The sequence below is a fragment of the Malaclemys terrapin genome, chromosome 2, assembly GCF_027887155.1.
Source record: "Malaclemys terrapin pileata isolate rMalTer1 chromosome 2, rMalTer1.hap1, whole genome shotgun sequence".
Classification (NCBI taxonomy): domain Eukaryota; kingdom Metazoa; phylum Chordata; order Testudines; family Emydidae; genus Malaclemys; species Malaclemys terrapin.
The window spans coordinates 274,453,537-274,475,102 of NC_071506.1; the positions used below are offsets into that span (position 1 = coordinate 274,453,537).

Consider the following 21,566-nt stretch of genomic DNA (forward strand, 5'->3'; position numbering starts at 1 on the left):
GAAGTATTGGGAGCATAAGCTTTCGTGGGTAAGAACCTCACTTCTTCAGATGCAAGACAGAAGTGAGGTTCTTACCCACGAAAGCCTATGCTCCCAATACTTCTGTTAGTCTTAAAGGTGCCACAGGACCCTCTGTTGCTTTTTACAGATTCAGACTAACACGGCTACCCCTCTGATACTCTTTTTCATGTAGGTAAAGAATGGAGCCATTCTACCGTCAGTGCAAAAACCAAACCCAGTCCCACTGAAAGCAGAGCAAAACTCTCATGGATGTCAAAGGACCTGCAGCTATGTCCTTAAAAGGAGCTTAAGGGAGTTAGGTACCCAAATTCCATTGAATATGAATAAGATTTGGGAACCTCTCTCTCTTAGGGTCCTTTGAAATATTCCAGCCTTAATTTAAGGGCAGCTGACCCCTCATGAGAAACTTTCCTCTTTCTATATATTTCTCTATTTATTTATTTTTTTAAATGGAGATATCCCATCTCCTAGAACTGGAAGGGACCCTGAAAGGTCATTGAGTCCAGCCCCCTGCCTTCACTAGCAGGACCAAGTACTGATTTTGCCCCAGATCCCCAAGTGGCCCCCTCAAGGATTGAACTCACAACTGTGGGCTTAGCAGGCCAATGCTCAAACCACTGAGCTATCCCTCCCCCCAAGTAAGAGTAATTTGCTCTTACTACTGTGCACGTTGGCGTACAAGATAGGCTTGGTCTCTTAAGGCAATTGCTCCTGAACTCAGGTGCAGAGAGTGCAAGGGAAATAAGTCCTAAGCAGGAGGGAACCCAGTTGCATAGCAACTTCCTGTTCCTGTGCTTGGTTTAATTAAGAGCTGGGGACCAATCAGGACCCCCAGCGTTCCACCAATCGGATCCCAGGACTAGGAGTGGTGGAAGGTCCCTAAAAGTGGGGGGGCCACCGGTGCCTGAACTGTGGCCCTGAACCCCTTTCCCTGAGGCCCCACCCCCATGCCACCCCTTTTCCCTGAGCCCCCACCCTTGCCACACCCCCATACCGCCTCTCCTCGCAAGGCCCCACTCCCAGACTGCCTCTTCCCTCCAAGGCCCCGCCCCCTGCTCACTCCTCTCCCTCCTTCCCCCCCATCGCTCACCCTTATGGCCAGTAAAACAGTACAGCATAGCCCTCCCACTTTTAAAAATGATGGGGTCATGTTCCCTGTCCTTCCCCTCTCTCTCCCTGTTTCCGGTGCCCCTGGCCAGGATTTGAATCTCTATCAGAGTTCAGCTTCAGTGCCAGCAGCTGCTTGCCAGTCACTGGGTGGCAGGTTGGAACTGCCAGCACCGAAGAGCCCTGTGGCCCTGGGGTCCCTCCACACTTGTGTAAACTCTTCAGGTCAGGGACCTCATCTACATAGTTGCCTGTAAACAAGTAGTAGTAAAAACAACTAATAGAATAATTATCCTTAAACACAGACATAGATAAGGCCTCTGGCTCCTGTCTGCAGAGCTCAGTCCAAAGGTTGCTTGTCCTGAACCCAGCAGCGGGTTTGCCAACAGCCTGCAGTCCAATCTCAGCTGGCTTGCGTCCTCACTCTACTTTGGCTATAACAGAAAAGCAGAACAAGAAAGGGTTGTGATAAAACACCAAGCAGTTACAGCCTCTCTATTAGCTGATAAGCAGTTGAGCACATGAAGACTGCTGGGTTGGGTCCTGAGATATTCAAGTGATGGGTGCCCCTGCAGACAACAGATACAGGAGGACTGTGATTAATATTTCTATGAGAGTGTAGGCTATAAAAGGATGCTGCAGTAGCTGATTGACTCAGAGAGTAGGTTTCCCATACATCCACCCAGCCATAGAACCTTACTCTATGTACTCCTACCTCCCTCTATCGATACCTACACCTAACCAGATGCTAGGTTGGTGAGGGTACCTCAAAAGAGAGACAAACTGACCCTGCTGGGAGAGAACTCCTGACTCCCATGGGACCATCACCATTTCACCATCGATCCCCACGTCCTATAACTGAAAGGATACAAAAAATAATCCCATGTTAGTTCAGGTAGAAAAGACACATCAACCCTTCTTTTCCCCGAGACGTGCATCCTTCCTAAGCAGCCGGAAAGCATAAGACTGCTAATTCCTTCTAAGTGGCAACCCTAGGACCTTTACGATACACGTACCTGGTTTAGCACTGTGCCCTACCAAAGGGAATTCGCAGGCACTGAAGCATAATATCTGGACCCCAATCCATTTACTTATATTCATGAAACGGCTCCCAGGTTTTCGCTGCCCTAGGCAAAGTGGAAAATATCTGCATTTCAGCCCACAGTCACTCTAGTGTTTAGTCTAGAAGGTCAAGCCAGCCCTTTTCATAACCCTGGGCAAAGAAACAGAATGCCCATTTTATTATGCACTTAATTTCCATTATGATCCATATACACTCAGGGCCAGATCCTCAGCTGGTGTAAACTGGGATAACTCCGCTGAAGTTAATGGAATGACAGAGATTTACACCAGCTGAGAGTCTGCTGCTCAAATTCCCCAGAGTCAGACCCAGGCTAAGCAAGTCTCTCGGCTGTCTTGCCTTATGCTTATTGATAGGGTATTACAGACAGTTCACCGCTGCCGAGAGGTACGCTCCTTTGGCCTCTTGCCCACTTTGCTGGGCACAAAGCACACAGCATCTCTCCCTCACATAGATTTGTACTTACTCTTACTCCCAAGAGGGGTCTTAATAGATTTCCTATGCACCTGCTGCAGTGCACTTTATCTTTGTTGGCAGGCAGAAGTGCCTTCAGACTTGCTTCTCCTGAGCCATTGTTCACCTATCCCTTTTGTCTTAGCACTTTAAGGTGGAACGGTTTGCAGTGCTGGCAAAGAAGAGCGGTTTCCTAATAGTGAAAAACCATTACTTGTGTGTATTCTGAAGGAGCCCAGGATACACTACAAATTGTGTGTGTGTGTGTGTGTGTGTGTGTGTGTGTGTGTGTGTGTGTGTGTGTGGACAGATACTGATTACAGAATACATGCATTATATTCATTCACACAACATGCTAATTTTAGACATGGTCAAAACCCACCAATTGTTTTTTGCAAGAAGTTTTGAATGTTTTCTTTTTCTAAATTTTTGGCCAAACACCTTGGTTTTTCAATGAAAAACTGAAATCTGAAACGTTTTTTGGTTTGGAGTTTTCCTGAAAAAACAGAAAATTTTAACCAAAATGTTTGGGTTGAAAAATCATTGCTTGTCAAAAAAAACAGTTCAATAAAGAAGAAGCAACTAGCTCTAATGAATGTATTAATTCGGTAGCTGTTAGAGCAGTGATCCTCAAACTTTTGTACTCGTGACCCCTTTCACATAGCAAGCTTCTGAGTGCGACCCCCATTATAAATTAAAAACACTTTTTAATATATTTAACACCATTGTAAATGCTGGATGCAAAGCGGGGTCTAGGGTGGGGGCTGACAGCTTGCGACCCCACCATGTAATAACTTTGCGACCCCTTGAGAGGTCCTGACCTCCACTTTGAGAACCCCTGAGTTAGAGGAAGACACAGTCTCTGTCCCCAAGAATATACAAACTGAGAAGACAAAGACAGATGAAGGGTGGGGAAGGACAATCCAGGTAGTGATAGATTCATCACTTGTTAGTTACATGATTGTTCTTTCTTTTTTTTTTTAAACACCCTACATTCATTTCCTTTCATACACCTTCCAACATTCAGCCCTCTTTCCATCTGCCAGTCCAATCCCCAGCTTCAGTTCCAGAGTTCTTACTCCCTCCTGTATAGGTGAGCAGTTCACTCCTATGATAAATACGTGAATTAGGGAGGTGACTTAACTAGTTTCCTGTAAAGGTCATAGAAGAAGCGGGTCTTCTGGAGAGCTTTAAATGAGGAGGGAGTAATTTGCCATGGGGACCAGTTCAGAAAGGACTGGGATCACTTAGCTGTAGCATTACTTTCCACTGACATGTAGCCATCTCTCTGGGAATGAACACCGTCGGCCAGCTTCACCTGTTTGTAAAAGCCGATATCATCAGGCACAGGTGAGAGAACAGGGTACTTACCCCAGCGCCAACCCCTGACACCTATAGAAAGGGCCTGGGGTTGATCACCTTGTGGGTGGGCGCTTGCTCAGTGTGACAGGCATGGAGGGGGCAGGGCCAGATTTACACCTTATGCACCCCCAGGCACGGCATCTTCAGCACCTCCCTTCCCCCTCCCCCCCCCGCCTACAGCTGACCTTCATGTATTCTGTAAAAAATGAAACAAAAAGAAATATAAACACAGCCTCCCCCGAAGGCACAAGACCCTCCACCATGCACGGCGCTCCCAGCCCAAGCTGGGGTGCAGCCCTCCCACCCCAGGTGAGGCACTGGGGTGGGGGACTGTACCTCTCCCTACAACGAGCGGTCCCCGAGTGTCTTCTGTCCCTCCCGCAGCCCGCCTCTGCTCGTGCCAGTGAATGGGGCACTGGCCGCGCCTTTCCCTCTCTCTCCCCCTCTCTGGCACGGGGTAAAAACAGGGGGCGGCTGAGATTGGGAAGGGGCTGGGACACTCCAAGCACCATCAGCAGCCGCCCCGCCCGGCTGCAGCTCACAGTGCCCAGAGGTGGGCTCACTGGGATGCTCACCCCTCTCCAGCCCCACACGCCAGGAGCCCAGCCGCCCGCATGGGAGCGGTATGTATTGACTCTTTAGCTTTTAGCCCACTTTTAGGCGCCCCTAGAATGCCGGCACCCCAGGCATGTGCCTAACTGGAAATCCAGCCCTGGGAGAGGGTCATATTTAAAAAGCAGCAGTTTTCTTCTGGTGATATTGACTTCCTCACTTTAGGTTGCAATACTTTCTTGGTACTAAAACGGAACATCAGAGTGAACTGATAGCCTGATCAAACAAATCCCCCCAACCCCAACCTAAACCACCCTTTCAGTGGAGGTAGCTCAGAGATGAAGCATGTGCACCAGGTCCTGTGCATATGTCAGGACATGAACTTTGGAGAAGGTGAGTGCCGGGCCCTGTTGATCCAGGTGCAGTACTTGGCTGGCGTACAGAGAGCTGTGTGGAAATCTGCTTCTCCTCAGTTAGGAAGAGGTAATGGCATGTCCCTGTAAGGCCCCTGTGTGGCTGAAACCCAAGAACCCACCCACTGCCGGTACGATCAGTCTGTTGCTGAGTATAAAGCAGCCAGTGGGAGCTCTGCCAATGCAACACTGTTGAACCTGCTGCTGCGTGCGTGCCTGGATTCATTTCCCACTAGACAACACAGACTGGATGGATAGCAGTGAGCCTCTGGGGTCTGACACAATTCCCGTAGATAGGTGGCAGGGGTGGGGTGGGGGAAGAGAGTAACAGAGAATTTGTGACTAGCCCCTCCCTTTGCCCCCCCCCCCCCCCAATTTTTGATTTGCAGTTATAGCTGCACCACAAAACCTTTCAGCCTCTGTTGGGTCAAACGATTCACCCGCCCTGAACCATGGCCCAGCTTTACCTGATCTTCACAGGCACTTTCAATCTGCAAATCCGCTGCCTTTCGTAGCAGATGGGAGTTCCAGGCGCAGCGCTGAAAATCAGATCCAAAAATGGAGGCGCCCCAAATTACTGACCCGTTCTGAACATTGTGGCCATCGTGCTTTGCGTTTTCAAAGCACAATCTGAAAACTAACAAATTCATCCTCACGCCACTGCCTTGAGGCAGGTAAGCCTGAGCCTCATTGCACTGATAGTTAAGCTGAGGTGCCCAGGGCCTAATCCAAAGCCCACTGAAGTTAGTAGAAAGATCCCCATTGATTCCAATCTGCTTTAGATCAGGCCCTCTGAGATTAAGAAGTTTGCCCAAGGCTCAGCAAGAGGTGGATTTGAAACCAGGAGTTCCTGGCCTAAGTTTCCCGTCCAGTGCCCTATTCCATGCTGCCCCTCTTCAACCAAAACACCAACTGAACCTGAATGTATGGAGTTCAAAAAAGCTCGGCTGACTTTTCTACAATGATAAATGACATGCTGTTTTGCTTCCTGGCCCTGGCTAGCAAGGACCAAAGTTATTCTTACCAAGGTTATGGAAAGGCAGATCTTACAAGATTTCCTGTGTGATCCCCAAAAGACAGAAGTTTGGATAAAGAATCCAAAATATCCATTTTGGAACATTCAAATGGACCCTGAGACTCTCCCATCGCTTATCCTGGCGTCCTCCACATGCACTCAAACCTGAGGAACATGCACTTGAGGTCCAGCACATTTGAGATGCAAGTGGAAACCTGGGCTTTCCAGGACAACCCACTGTTCAGATGAGCAGGGAGCTAGGGTGTGCGCCTGTGAATTTCCTTCATAGCAGATTTTGATGCCATGGTACCTAATTAAAATTGACTGCATGTGATGCAACAACTGTAAACATAAAAATGGGTCTTTCCAAATAAGCCACATTTGTTCCACGTGTGCAGTTGAGAGAGAATTTTTGTTACTTAACACGAAACCCACAATTATGGAAATGACTGCTAGGGCCAGATTTTCTCCACACAAAAACAACACAGAGCTGAGAGAATGGAATTTGAGAGGCAGTGCAAGGGATATTTTTTTCTTTTCTAAAACATGAATCACCAATAACTGATAATGCAGAGCTTTATGTTCCAGACCAGAGGAAATAAAGAAATCAATTCTGCTAATATTAGCTCCTGAGGGCTGCACTGTAAGAACACCCCCCCACACACACACACCCTTAGATCCCGTGCATGTTACCTGGGCCATGAATCCAGCCAAGCATAAATATATATGGATACCACATACCTGATACTTTCTCCCAGGGCAAGTGTGTGAGGAGTGGGCAGGGAGTCTGGCTCCACTCTCCACAATATGCCAGCTAATGCTGCTAAGCCAGCACAGAGGGAGTGTCATAATCTGCAGTGCTGGGACAGGCGGGCTGCAAACTACCACCATGCTGGGGCAAGGGGTAAGCAGGGAGGGAACTGTGCCTCAGAGCCAGTGGAGTGTCTGTAAGGCACAGTTCCTCTCAGACCTGCTCCAGGAGCAGGCCAGTTTATGGACCACTGGTGTACTCAGGGCTGAAGGCACAGTCTAACCCCCAGGGTTTGTTTGGGGTTATTTCCCTCTGTGAAACCACTTCTGATACTGTGTCTTGCTCCTATAGATACTGGTAGGGTGAAAAAATTCAGCAACAGTTCCCTTGGGACGTGTCCAGCTCTGCATGTGCATGGTCCAAGCTGACAGTGGCTGTAGCATCAGAGCTCTCAGTGGGGAGAGCTACAAGCTATGGGCTCGGTTCTACCCACCCTTGCTTCTAGTGAGCAGTACCATTGAAATGAATGGGGTAGGTACTACTCAAGGTGTGTAAGGGTGGCAGAACAGGGCCGTGGGTAATTAATAATACTTGGTGCTTACATAGCACTTTTCAGACTTTACGGAGAAGGGGATTTGAGGCAGAAAGATGAAGGGAGGTGCCCAAAGCCACAAAGGAGTTGGTGTGAACAGTGGGATTAGCGCTACAGACAGCCACCTATCCAGCCCTGTGCTTAAACTGCTGGGTCACCCTTTTCTCTCTCAATCTTTCTAAAAACAAACAAGAAGTGGCCAACATAATGGCTAATCTCACTTTACTCATCTGCACAAAAAAGACAAGAGTGAGATTGTCTCTGGCAGAGGTCGACCTTACTACAGGCCTGGAGCATAGAGTATGGAGCAGGGGTGTGGAAAAGGAGACCTGCACACAGAGCCAGACTCAGCCCAATGCCACCTTCAGGACACAATCCGAGAAGAAAAGGCAATATGGTGGTTCATGCATGGCACCTTTCCTCTCTGGAAGGACACTGGTTATAAGTGAAGAAGAAGTCCAAAAACATAAGTTGGGTGGTACTGAGCTTGCCCCTGCATCGGTTGTTGTGACCATATAGTAAATGCAGCCTGGCAGTCTTTGCTTTGAAGAGCAGAAGGAATAGTTTGGCTGAGGTCTGCAGAGCAGCATGGGGGGATGCTTATATAACCCACAGGGTGAGTTATGGGGCCTCCTTTATGCTGATCCTTACACGATGTGTTATTCCCACACCCATACACACACCCTCCTTTCCAGCACTTTAGCTCAAGCTGTAGGAGCTCATGCCTTTAGCTCTGGAGGTCTGGTTCAGTCCCTGTTGTGTTGGCTAAGAGGGTGGCCTTCAAATTTGCAAAGTGATGACTGCCATCAGTCACCGAGATGAGTCACAATCTTAATATCATGGATTTACAGATTTTCAAAGCCAGAAGGGGCCATTAGGTCATCTTGTGTGACCTCCTGTATAACCCAGGCCACAGAATTTCACCCACTAACTCCTGATTGAACCCAATAACTTGTATTTTGACTAAAGCATCTTCCAGAAAGTTATCCAATCTTGAGTTCAAGACATCAGAAGATGGAGAATCTACCACTCTACCCATATTCTCCTAGTAATTAACACCCAAACTCCTCTCAGGACAGAATTCAGCTGAGCCTTGAGACAACAAACCTCTCAATATCAGGTCAAACATTCCCGGTTTCATGTGATGAGAAGTTAGTACCTGGCTTGAAAATAGCACATGACTTTAGGCCTAATTTTCAAAAGAGACTAATGATTTTGAGGGCCTAAATTTCTCAGTGCCCAATCTAAGATGCCTTAAACTGGGCCTGATTTTCAGGGTGCCTAGCACTTTCTGAAAATCAGGCCCCGTCATATTATCTTAAGTTGGGGAACCCCCAATATGGAGGCACCGCAACCACTGGCCACTTTTGAAAATCTTGGCCTTCATTTCAAAACAGCAGTACAATGATTTGTTTGGTTTTTGATAATTAGTTAAAAAAAAAAATTCACTCCTGACCTGACATGGCATGTGGCAACCTTCAGCAAGAATCAGAGATATAGATATAGCTATTGATTCTTTATAAAGGATACACTGGCAGAGTATTAACTGTAGCAGAACTAGATGAAGCTCTTGTAAGACAAGTCTTTGAGACCTGTTATCAGGGTTCATTTTTTTGGTTTTTACTTTGTTTTCTGTACAGTAAATGGAATTTTTTTAAAAAAAATCTTTGGTGGAACTTAAACAAAACATTCTAAAGCGGATCAGAATTTTTTCCAACAAATCTTTTTTGTTGTTGTTTTTGCTGAAAAATGCAATACCTTAAAACCAAAACTGTTCATGAAACAGGGTGGATTTTGAAGAATTTCCTGACTCAAAAATTTTTTGGCTAAAAAGGTTAAAAATCATCAAGACGTCCTATTTCAATACTTTTGAACCAGAAAGTTACTGGATTTTGACTTTACATTTTGAAATGTTAATAAATTTAGAGTAAAAATGCTTAAAAAAAGAAACAAGGTTAAAATCCAAATGAAAGGGTCTGAAATTATTTAAAAGAAATGTTTCAATTGACCCACAATCTGGGCCCAGGTGGGGGTGCTGAGAACTAGAAAATCTGACCGTAAGATTTTTTTATTTTTAAATTTGCCTCCATTTATCTAGCAGGCTGAGCCAACTCCTTGGTTCCAACCATCCGGTAGGCTTTGGGTAAGTTTGACACCAGATCCAAACTTTGCAATTGGCATCTTTATTACAAGGAAAAGAATACCAGCTGCTAATTTGACTGCATTTCCCCCTCCCCAGTGCCTCACAGATCATGTTCTTTCAGAACAAGTCCAGAAGGTGGCGCTCTCCACCATGCTCTGTCAGACAGTCTGGTGATGAGGCTTTTGTTATTAACCTGAAAAAAAAAATCCACCATGCTGATCTCAAAGCCCTGAATCAACATTCAATAACAGATTTAAAAGTAGCCATCCTTCAAAAAAAAAACTTCAAAACCAGACTTCAAAGAGAAACTGCAGAGCTACAATTCATTTGCAAACTTAACACTATTAATTTGGGCTTGAATAGGGACTGGGAGTGGCTGGCTCACTACAAAATCAATTTTCCCTCTCTTGGTATGGACACCTCCTCATCACTGGGAATGGACCACATCCACACTGATTGAATTGGCCCTGTCAACACTGGTTCTCCACTTGTAAGGTAACTCCTTTCTTTTCAGGTGTCGGTATATTTATGCCTGTATCTATAATTTTCACTCCATGCATCTGAAGAAGTGGGTTTTTTACCCACGAAAGCTTATGCCCAAATAAATCTGTTAGTCTTTAAGGTGCCACCGGACTCCTTGTTGTTTTTGTGGATACAGACTAACACAGCTACCCCTCTGATACTTGAATCAACTCAGTCAATCCACACATGGGCAGTTTGACGACCAAGCCAAATGGTAAGGAACAAACAAGCGTTGAACAAACCAACACAAAGCAGTAAAAATTAGGCTGAGCACGTGCAAAATAAAAAAACGCCACCCACCCATACACACACACACACACACACACACACACACACACTCACCAAGTTTTTATGGCAATACAAGTATCAAAACAACATTATATAACTGCAAAAACAGAGCTCGTCACATAAAATCCTGGCCCTCTGTAGCCTCACGTCAATCCATCGGACATGCTGCTACAAAAATTATCGTGCCCTCTGATCACATCCTGTCCCTCTTCAAATCCCACACTGGTTCCCCTCAGCCAAGGCCCTGCTCAGTCTCAGATACCAACCCTCATTCAAGCTGGGCCATGTTACTATTACTGGGTATTACGGTACAACATACAGGCCCCTAAATGGGCTAAGGGTTCCACCAACTCCTACTAACAGGCAGTTCCTGCCCTGAGGAGCTTACGGTCTAAGCAGATAAGACAGACAAATGGTGGCAGGGGAAAGAGAGGAGAAGTAACCCGCCCAATGTAAATCCAGCAGGCCAGTGGCAGAGCTAAGACCACAACCCAGCTCTCCTAATTCCCAGGCCGCTGCCCTTGGCATTAGACCACATTGCCACTCAACTAAACAAATGCCCCCTTCATTTCTTCCTCCCAGCTCTGTCTATGCCTTTTTCCCATGCAGCCATTCCTTCCTACGCTCCTCCCCTGGTGCTGGATCTCTCTCCTACATTGGGCCCTCCATGCTTCCTCCTTACAGCTCTTCCTTGAAACACGCTTTTCCTGTGAACCCGACGCAGAAAATACAAATTCCAGAGGAAATACATGGAGCCTAGCAAGACAGCTGCTAACCCTTCTCACTCAGTCACCTTCTTTTGCTGCATACCCCTGTGCCTACCCTTGTCTGTGCCTTTTAAGAGCTGAGCTTCCCAGACAGAGAGTCTGGGTGAGTCGCTGTGAAGCTCTCGTAATGCACAGCTAGTTGGAACGGGACACAGAAAAAAGCAGAGCTCTTCTTGCAAGCATCTTAAGCACTTAAAAAGGAACCAGGAAATAGCCTGAGTGGAAGAACGGAGTAGTTAAAAGCCCCATCAGAGCTGAAACTCTCTGGAAATATGGAAAACAACTGGAGAAGGTTCAAACAGTATGATCACTGAACACCACTACTCCCCCTCCCCCAAATTATATCTGATCTCAAAGCACGTTACAAAGGAGGAGGTATCCATTTTACAGATGGGGAAACTGAGGCGCAGAGGGATGAAGTGACTTGCCCAAGGCCACCCAGCAGGCCAGTGGCAGAAACAGGAAGAGACTGCAACTCTGCTGAATCTGAGTCCAGTGAGCTATCCACAAGACCACACTGGCCCTTCTCTCCATGTGCAGCTGATAGTGGTATTAGGGACTAGCATTGTAAAAGCTTCAGAAACAGAAACTTGTCTTCCTACCACTTCTCCATAAAGCACCTACCTGACTTAGCAAAGCTATGTCAAATAATAATTAAAATAGGACACATTATTTATATTACAATAGTGCCCAGAGGCCCGAGTCACAGATTAAGGCCCCATTACGCTAGGCACTGTACATACATTTAATGACAAGACAGTCCCAGTCCAGAGACTTTACAAACTAACTGTAAGATAAGAGACAACAGGTGTAGATAGACAAACGGGGGAGTACAAGGCAACAGTGAGACAGTTATAAATAGTGTAATAGGAACTAATGGGCTAGAAGCTAATGGGCTAGATCTAATAATAACATCTAGCTCTTATATAGTGCTTTTCATTCATATATCTCAAAGGACAGCAGTATGATTATCTCATTTCACAGATGGGGAAACTGAGGCACAGAGTTATTAGGTTTCATTACCTAGAATAGAGAGGTTAGATAAATACATAGAATACTCTTGCTGGCAGGTTGGAATGTAACCCTACTTATTTCTTAGAATTCAGAATGATAACACATGTAAGAACTCAAAAACAGAGAGAGACAAAGCAGAGACCATAATATAATAACATTTAACATTCCTGTGGTGGGAAGAACACCTCAACAGCCCAACACTGTGGCATTTAATTTCAGAAAGGGGAACTATGCAAAAATGAAGAGGTTAGTTAAACAGAAATGAAAAGGTACAGTGACTAGAGTGAAATCCCTGCAAGCTGCATGGACACTTTTCAAAGACACCATAACAGAGGCCCAACTTAAATGTATACCCCAAATTACAAAACACAGTAAAAGAACTAAAAAAGAGCCACCGTGGCTTAACAACATGTAAAAGAAGCAGTGAGAGATAAGAGGCATCTTTTAAAAAGTGGAAGTCAAATCCTAGTGAGGTAAATAGAAAGGAGCATAAACACTGCCAAATTAAGTGTAAAAATGTAATGAGAAAAGCCAAAAAGGAGTTTGAAGAACAGCTAGCCAAAAAGTCAAAAGGTAATAACAAAATGTTTTTTCAGTACATCAGAAGCAGGAAGCCTGCTAAACAACCAGTGGGGCCTCTGGACGATCAAGATAGAAAAGGAGCACTTAAAGACAATCAAGTCATTGCAGAGAAACTAAATGAATTTTTTGCTTCAGTCTTCACGGCTGAGGATGTTGGGGAGATTCCCAAACCTGAGCCGTCCTTTGTAGGTGAAAAATCTGAGGAATTGTCACAGATTGAAGTGTCATTAGTGGAGGTTTTGGAATTAATTGATAAACTTAACAGTAACAAGTCACCGGGACCAGATGGCATTCACCCAAGAGTTCTGAAAGAACTCAAATGTGAAATTGCGGAACTATTAACTATGGTTTGTAACCTGTCCTTTAAATCAGCTTCTGTACCCAGTGATTGGAAGATAACTAATGTAATGCCAATATTTAAAAAGGGCTCTAGAGGTGATCCCAGCAATTATAGACCAGTAAGTCTAACGTCAGTACTAGGCAAATTAGTTGAAACAATAGTTAAGAATAAAATTTTCAGACACATAGAAGAACATAAATTGTTGAGCAAAAGTCAACATGGTTTCTGTAAAGGGAAATCATGTCTTACTAATCTACTAGAATTCTTTGAAGGGGTCAACAAACATGTGGACAAGGGGGATCCAGTGGACATAGTGTACTTAGATTTCCAGAAAACCTCTGACAAGGTCCCTCATCAAAGGCTCTTACGTAAATTAAGCTGTCATGGGATAAGAGAGAAGATCCTTTCATGGATTGAGAACTGGTTAAAAGACAGGGAACAAAGGGTAGGAATAAATGGTAAATTCTCAGAATGGAGAGGGGTAACTAGTGGTGTTCCCCAAGGGTCAGTCCGAGGACCAATCCTATTCAACTTATTCATAAATGATCTGGAGAAAGGGGTAAACAGTGAGGTGGCAAAGTCTACAGACGATACTAAACTGCTCAAGATAGTTAAGACCAAAGCAGACTGTGAGGAACTTCAAAAAGATCTCACAAAACTAAGTGATTGGGCAACAAAATGGCAAATGAAATATAATGTGGATAAATGTAAAGTAATGCACATTGGGAAAAATAACTCCAACTATACATACAATATGATGGGGGATAATTTAGCTAAAACTGATCAGGAAAGAGATCTTGGAGTCATCATGGATAGTTCTCTGAAGATGTCAACGCAGTGTGCGGCAGCAGTCAAAAAAGCAAACAAGATGTTAGAAATCATTAAAAAGGGATAGAGAATAAGACGGAGAATATCTTACTGCCCTTATATAAATCCATGGTACACCCACATCTTGAATACTGTGTACAGATGTGGTCTCCTCATCTCAAAAAAGATATACTGGCATTAGAAAAGGTTCAGAGAAGGGCAACTAAAACGATTAGGGGTTTGGAACGGGTCCCATATGAGGAGAGATTAAAGAGGCACTAGGACTTTTCAGCTTGGAAAAGAGGAGACTAAGGGGGGATATGATAGAGGTATATAAAATCATGAGTGATGTGGAGAAAGTGAATAAGGAAAAGTTATTTACTTGTTCCCATAATATAAGAACTAGGGGCCACCAAATGAAATTAATGGGCAGCAGGTTTAAAACAAATAAAAGGAAGTTCTTCTTCATACAGCGCACAGTCAACCTGTGGAACTCCTTGCCTGAGGAGGTTGTGAAGGCTAGGACTATAACAGGGTTTAAAAGAGAACTGGATAAATTCATGGAGGTTAAGTCCATTAATGGCTATTAACCAGGATGGGTAAGGAATGGTGTCCCTAGCCTCTGTTTTGTCAGATGGTGGAGATGGATGGCAGGAGAGAGATCACTTGATCATTACCTGTTAGGTTCACTCCCTCTGGGCCACCTGGCATTGGCCATTGTCGGTAGACAGGATACAGGGCTGGATGGACCTTTGGTCTGACCCAGTATGGCCGTTCTTATGTCCTTAGGCTGCTCCCTAAAATCTGAGCGGCACAACTCACCCCAGCTTACTCTAAACTGGCTGTCTACTAACTGACTGCTTCTGGGCCCAAGCAGGGGCCTGCTTTCCTACAGAGCCCCCTAGCCTGCCAGCAGGAGCAAGAACCCCCTGAAATTTAAAATGACAACCTACAATTTTAAAATAGGGCAGCAGATTTTACCCTGGACTTTCTCTGCCCTGTGCTGATTGGCTGTTTGTGCCAATCCTCCTCCAGAGTCTCTTCCCCTCAGCTTCACTCCACACCTGCCTCCTAACCCTTTGCTCCCCAGCCCTGGCCCCTCACCTCCCTTGCCTTCAGTGTCCCCTCTCCCTCCAAACTAAGCCCACCAGAAATATATATATATATATTTTTAAAGTCATTGCACTACATGCCATTTACTGCCACCACATTGATCACTTCTGCACATGTGTTCTACCCCTCTCCGTTGCCTGTGTGTGGCTGGTCTATTTAGATTGTAAGCACTTCAGGGCAAGGACTGTCTATTATTCTGTGTTTGCACAACAGGGCCTCATCCTTGGCTGGCCCATAGGCATTACAATTATAAACATGATTAGTAATAATAACATTAAACGGGTCTCATTATATTCACCTACCTCGTGGGAGCTGAGGAGCTAAGTTCATTAATGTTTATAAAGTGGTTTTTTTTAGATCCTTGGATAGAAGATACATAGGGACCCTTTCTATTGACTTCAGTGGGCTTTGGCTCGGGCTCTATAGAAATGCACAAAATGTTATTCTATAGAGTAATAACACATGGAGGAAAGAACTGCCCAGCCTCTCAGTTTGGGACATCTGCTGTCAGTTCATATACCCAGTTTTCTGGTTTGCACTCACTCACTGGCTCAAGCCTGGGGTCAAAGGTTTCTTTTTCAGCGTACACACTTCTGGGTAATGATTTTCCAGCTCAAAGAATCTTCTGATGGTAAATGTGGCAATTCTTGTCCATTATAAACTGCCTTCGGCAAATTCAGTATTCACTGCCCCTATTCAAGCACTGACTTTGTTGTTTGTTGATCTCTCCAGATCAAGCAGAATAAACCCACAGAAAGGACTTCACAGAACGTAATTTATATTTGGGGACCAAGGTCCACAGTGTTCATGGTCATATGAGATCCCATCTTGCTTCCTGGATGAGCAGAGATGTTACCATTGCCAAATTCTGACTTCAGTAGTTATATTTTGTCTACAGTTCCCCACGTGAGAGCCAACTGGAGAGACCACTGCTCTTCCTAAAAGCCCCCCAAATTAGTGGATCATTTACATTAATTCAGTTGGGGCCCAGCCTACCGATAAGGCCTGGTCATCATTTTGTATTAGACCTGCAAGAGCAATCTATTCACAAGAGTATTTTGCATCATCAAGAGCGGCTCTTCACTGCTGTGCAAAATCTTTCCAGTGAAGCAACAGACCTTGATGCTGTGCACGACGCTGGGAAAACTGGCTGGTTTGGGGCAGGACCGTTCTTGTCCGGTCTCTGCTCTTGCAGCGCCACAGAGCAGCCGGAGCAATGGCAGGCTTTGAAGGCCTTGCAAGACGTGCCCACTCCTGCTTGGTGGGCACTGCTCAAAACTGGAAAGGGAACTCACCCGGAGCCTATTCCTGTGGCATATGACAATAAATCCAAGAGAGGGAGATCGCTCCTTTGGGCAGCTCGGCAAGCTAGCTACCACAGAATCAAAGTGAATTTTAAAGGCTGCTTGCTGCAATTTCTAGTTAGTTGCGATTTGGTGAGCTATTAAGAGTTACTCAACCAGTGAACCCCGCAGATGGAACTCTGCCCTTGACAAGCCTGAGCAGCTCTGAGCAGCCCATCACCTCTGCTCTCACCCCGGCCTCCCTACCCCGACCCCTCCATTTCTCACACACCCAGCTTCTCTCCTCTAAGCTTCGCACTCCCAAACCTCAGCTTCCCCCCCACACTTAGACTCAGACTATAAGGCCAGAAGGGGCCATCGTGATCATCTAGTCTGACCTCCTGCACATTGCAGGACACAGACCCTCACCCACCTGCTCCTGTGATAGACCCATAACCTCTGGTAGAGCTACTGGAGCCCTCAAATCCTGATGTCACGACTTCAGGTTACGGAGAATCGGCCATTTACTCTGATTCAAACCAGCAAGTGACCCGTGCCCCACGCTGCAGAGAAAGACGAATACTGGTGTTATTTCCGGAGGCTAGACAAAGAGCGGTTTTCCCAGGTGCCATAGCTTGTCCTTCCTGCACAAGCACACAGCCAGGCAAGTCTTGTATGCAGACCTGAGAAGAAGGATGGTTGTGTGTGTCATGTATTTCAGTACCAGATAAGGACTGGCTACAGAGTTTGCTTACACACACCAGATATGTTCATCAGAAGATCCTTTAATGCTCTGCTAGGTACGGCTGAGGTTCATTTAAATAAAGTATTTTACACATAGGGCCAGTTAGTGGCTGAACGGTATAATACTCCCTTACAATGGGTTTCAGACACTAGACTAGGACTCAGGAGATGTGGGTTTAAGTCCTGAGTTAGCCACAAATTTCTTGTGCAACTGTGGGCAGGTCACTCCATCTCTTTGTACCTCATGTCCCAGTCTGTAAAATGAAGGGCTGGTCTACACTGGGGTGGGGAGGAGGGGATCGATCTAAGATACGCAACTTCACCTACATGAATAGCATAGCTGAAGTTGAAGTATCTTAGATCGACTTACCTGGGGTCCACACGGCGCGGGATCGACGGCCGCGGCTCCCCCGTCGACTGCGCTACTGCCGCTCACTCTGGTGGAGTTCCGGAGTCGACGGGGAGCGCGTTTGGGGATCGATATATCGTGTCTTAATGAGATGCGATATATCGATCCCCGATAAATCGATTGCTAACCGCCGATACGGCGGGTAGTGAAGACGTAGGAGATATGATATTGATTGCCTTTGTAAAGCAGTGCGAGATATACTGATGAAAAGGGCTATATAAGAGTTGGGTATTATCTGTAAAATGAGGATAATATTGCTTCCTTTTCTCCCACAATCTAGCTGTCTTGCCTAGACCGCAAGCTCTTCTGGGCAGGAACTAGCTCCTAGGGTACGTCTACACTTGATACGCTACAGCAGCACAGCTACAGTTGCGCAGCGGTAGAGTAGGCAGTTACTACAGGATGGACGGGAGGGGCTGCTCTGTCGCTGTAGTAAATCCACCTCTCTGGGGAATAGTAGCTAGGTCGATGGAAGAATTCTTCTGTTAACCTAGCGGTGTCTATCCTGGGGCTTAGGTGGCTTAATTACATCGCATAGGGTGTGAAACTTAACTGTGTACTCTAGACCAGCCCTTACTAGGTCTATATATAACACATAGCACTATAGAGGCTCTGATCTTGGGTGGATCCTTAAGTCGCTACTGTAAACAATGGCCAGCGGTTTATTTCCTCCTCATAATCTTTTTAAGACTCTTTCTTTGCTTTGTATGGCAGAGCAAACATCTATCACCCTCTGGATCAGCTTGTTCTCGGCGCTTTTGCTCTTCCAATAGTAAGCCACCTCTCTTCAGTATGCAATTCGGTATACACAGCGTGTACCCTAACCACCAGCCTATTGAGTGGCTGAGTGTATGGCTCTGACGCTCAGACAGATATATGGCTGCAAAATGCTTCAACGAGACAGCACGTTTTGGGGGAAATGTTCCAACCAGCTCTGCTGCAATCTGGATTAGCTCCAGTGTTTTTCTAAGTAAGAGACTTTATGAGAGGGGAACAGCCTCAGAAGGACTGGCGGGAGCCATGCTCCACGCTGCTCTTTCATGCCAGCTCTCTGAGTCGTGGTGACCCTGCTCTCACCACTTACTTTTAATATTTAATTGGAGTCCTGCTGGGGGACTTTGCCCACCTAAGCTCCTAGCACCAAAGAGAGTGGACAAGAATAAGGATCAGCTGCATGGTTGCGAGGCGCATCAAGAAACAAATTATATGGCAGAGTCATATCCCAGGCTCAGACCAGCATTCTAGCAAGTAAGTGACTTAACTCTGAATTCTCCCCAGAACTATTATTCTGGGCTGTGATGGATTGCAGAAAGCTGAATTCACTCAGCCTAGAAATTACTGTGTACTCTTGTCAGCTGGGGGGCTGCATTGCTCAGATGGGAAACATTTATCGTGTTCTAGAAAGGTTAAGTAAAGTAGGAGCAGTGGGTTGAAATTAAGAAAAGGGACATATCATCTGAATCTCAGGAAACATGTCCCTAATGGTGAGATCAGGCTGTAGAATAATCTTCTAAAGGACCGCCACTGTGAGTCATTTAAAACTAGACATAATGCACCGCAAAAGTATACAGACCTAACCCCAGACTGGCCCACAGCAGATGGGACTAGATGATCTAATAAGTCTTTTCCTTCTCTAACATCTATGCTATTTCATTGAAACATCCTTGTATGTGAAACGGAAAGCGTCGTGGCCAAAGGTTTCAAAAGTGACTAGTGCTTTGGGTGCCCCACTCCTTGGGGGCCCAGTTTGAGAGGCCTTGAGGGGGACAGATTTTCAGGAAGAGCTCTGCCACCAAAATCAGGTCCTTTAACGTGTCTTCAGTTGGGCACCCAAAATCACTGGTTTCTTTTGAAAATCTTGGCCAGGCTATTCTTTTGGAGAATGCAAATGGCTACTGAAATACACTTTACAAACAAAGTGGAGCGTTTTAATGTGAAAATCTAATGTAGGAATGGTTTCAGTTTTTCCACAATCTTGTATTGTGAATTGTCATTGTAAATAAATAACTTACACCCAAACTGTAGCCAGTTATTGTTTCTATGAGAGCAATGTCTAGAGGACCCATTCAAAATCAGGGTCAAGAAGGTTCAGTACATATTGAAATATCAGTTTAATGATCTATAGACCAGTTCCTGATACTTTTGCTACTTATTCTTGGGGCTTGAATACACCCATATCTAGTTAACAGACATTAAACTAGACAGACATATTGATGGCAGCAGAGGCATACAAATGCTAAATATCACCTCCTCCAGTTACCACCTCAGTTAAGGAGAGGTAATTGGAAGATCACATAACTTTGGGACTAAAGGAAGGTACTAGACCAAATTGTGCCCTCAGATACAGACACAAAACTTCCATTAAAGTAGTTTATTTTTGCAAAGATAAAGAACTCTCCTTCTCTGGTATGTCTTCATTAGGGGATCTCTACCCTACTCTGGCAGAGGGATGGCCATGAAGATCCAGTAGGGTTCCAGCAGTGAGAGATTGAAATGACCTAACTCCTGCATCAGACTTAAATTGGACGTAAAGAGCACCTTTTAGCTGGATTTTACTTTGTAAAAGTTAATGTCGCAAAGAATGAGAAAAACGAGCACTGTTCTAGTTTATTCAGTGTTGCCTCTAGCCCTTGCCGTGCCTAGCACACTAGTGCTATACAAATACTGTACAAATACTATAATTTTTATTAGTAGCATTTCCCAAAATTTGAACAACCTTTCCCAAATGGTTTCAAGAGAGACAGACATAAAGGGGGAAATCCTGGCCCCAGTGAAGTCAATGGGAGTTTTGCCACCAACTTCAATAGGGCCAGGGCCGGAATTTCAACCCAAATGTCTCCTGATGGAGAAAACTCCAAGGGTGAGTTACTTTTACTTCCTCCCTGTAATTTACAAGCAGGCAACCTGGATAGAGTATGCACAATATCCCAGCCTTTGCTATCTCTCTCCCTTCTCTCTCAATTCCCTCTTTCCCTGCTCCTTTTAATCTGATTGAAAGTGTGGCTAAACACAAGGGGTTGGATGAGGATTCACACTTCAGGGTGCATAGCCAAGCTGGGCAGAGGAACTTTTGTATTTTCCTCCTCATTTCCATGCATCTGTAACCATCCTCAGGCTGTGCACTGAGGCCCCAGGACAGGAAATCATCCTTCATCAAGGCAGAATTTAAGCAGGTGGGATTAACTTGAAGCATGCTGACCTGCTTTCCTGAATCAGAACCATAAGCTGTGATGGGGTGTACAAACCCCACTCTGGGGAACAGGGGGTTAAGGAGCAGATCTGGTCACAGGAAGCTCCACCCAGCTGCGCCTGCTGGGAGTGCTCTCAATGGAGGTGGGTTTAAAAAGCGGAGCACACTCAGTCAGGGTACTCATGCAAGCAAGGAGCCCTGCACTGCCCTCCACTCAAAGCCGCTAGCCACTGCAGAAGAGACAGTGGAGTAGCTGCTCTTGAGTGTGGAAGGGAATCTCTTAACCCTCTCCTGGGGGGATGCTGTAAGCCAGGCCGGCAGCATGCCTCAGGAGAGGCAAGGATATGGTTAAAGTAACCGCGAGAATAGGCTGGGTGATACCTGAACTACCTGCCCCAGGGTTTCAACCTGCAGGATGAGAGTGCCCAGGTTCCCCTACCATCAACTCCCTGGACTTGAACCACTAAGCACTGCTGCCAACTATGGCTAGCCAGTGCTCTGACCACTCGGGGACAGGGTCTACCAAGATGGTCCCCATCACAAGCTGCACACACTGTGGTAGTTTCAGAAAGCTCATGATCTTTCCTATGATATTTCTGCCCTGTGACCGGGGTCCCAGGGGAAACCAGCTGAGGTCACACAATTAGGGTGAACTGCAAAGAATGGGGCAGACAATCCCCCCAAACTGGTGGATGTTCCAATACTTAGGTTTACCAAGCCAGCATAAAACAGCTTCTTTATTTCCCCACTGGTTTCTAAGAAGTCAACAACACAGTTTCCTTAAAGAAACCCAGCCCCAGGCCTCCACCTAGTTACCCAAGTCAGATATGATGAGGATTAATGAAAATCTTATTCATCATATAAAAAAGTTCTACCAATCCCAAAGGATCAGACACATTACCACCCAGGCTAATAAATATTCCAGATCTTACCCAAATACATGCTTGCAGCCAATTCTTCTGAACTAAACTAAAATTTATTAAAAAAGAAAAGGGTTCAAGATCAATATACATACAG

The 21,566-nt window shown here is 45.5% G+C and overlaps 1 protein-coding gene across 1 annotated transcript in view; it reads left to right on the plus strand.

The window, feature by feature from the left end:
• The first annotated feature begins 18,519 nt into the window (after positions 1-18,519).
• The window catches only part of XIRP1 (xin actin binding repeat containing 1), a 54,736-nt gene continuing 51,689 nt past the window's right edge, over positions 18,520-21,566 (plus strand). The window contains exon 1 of the mRNA XM_054016571.1: positions 18,520-18,607. The gene's annotated coding sequence lies outside the window, so the exon portion shown is untranslated. The remainder of the gene's footprint in view (positions 18,608-21,566) is intronic.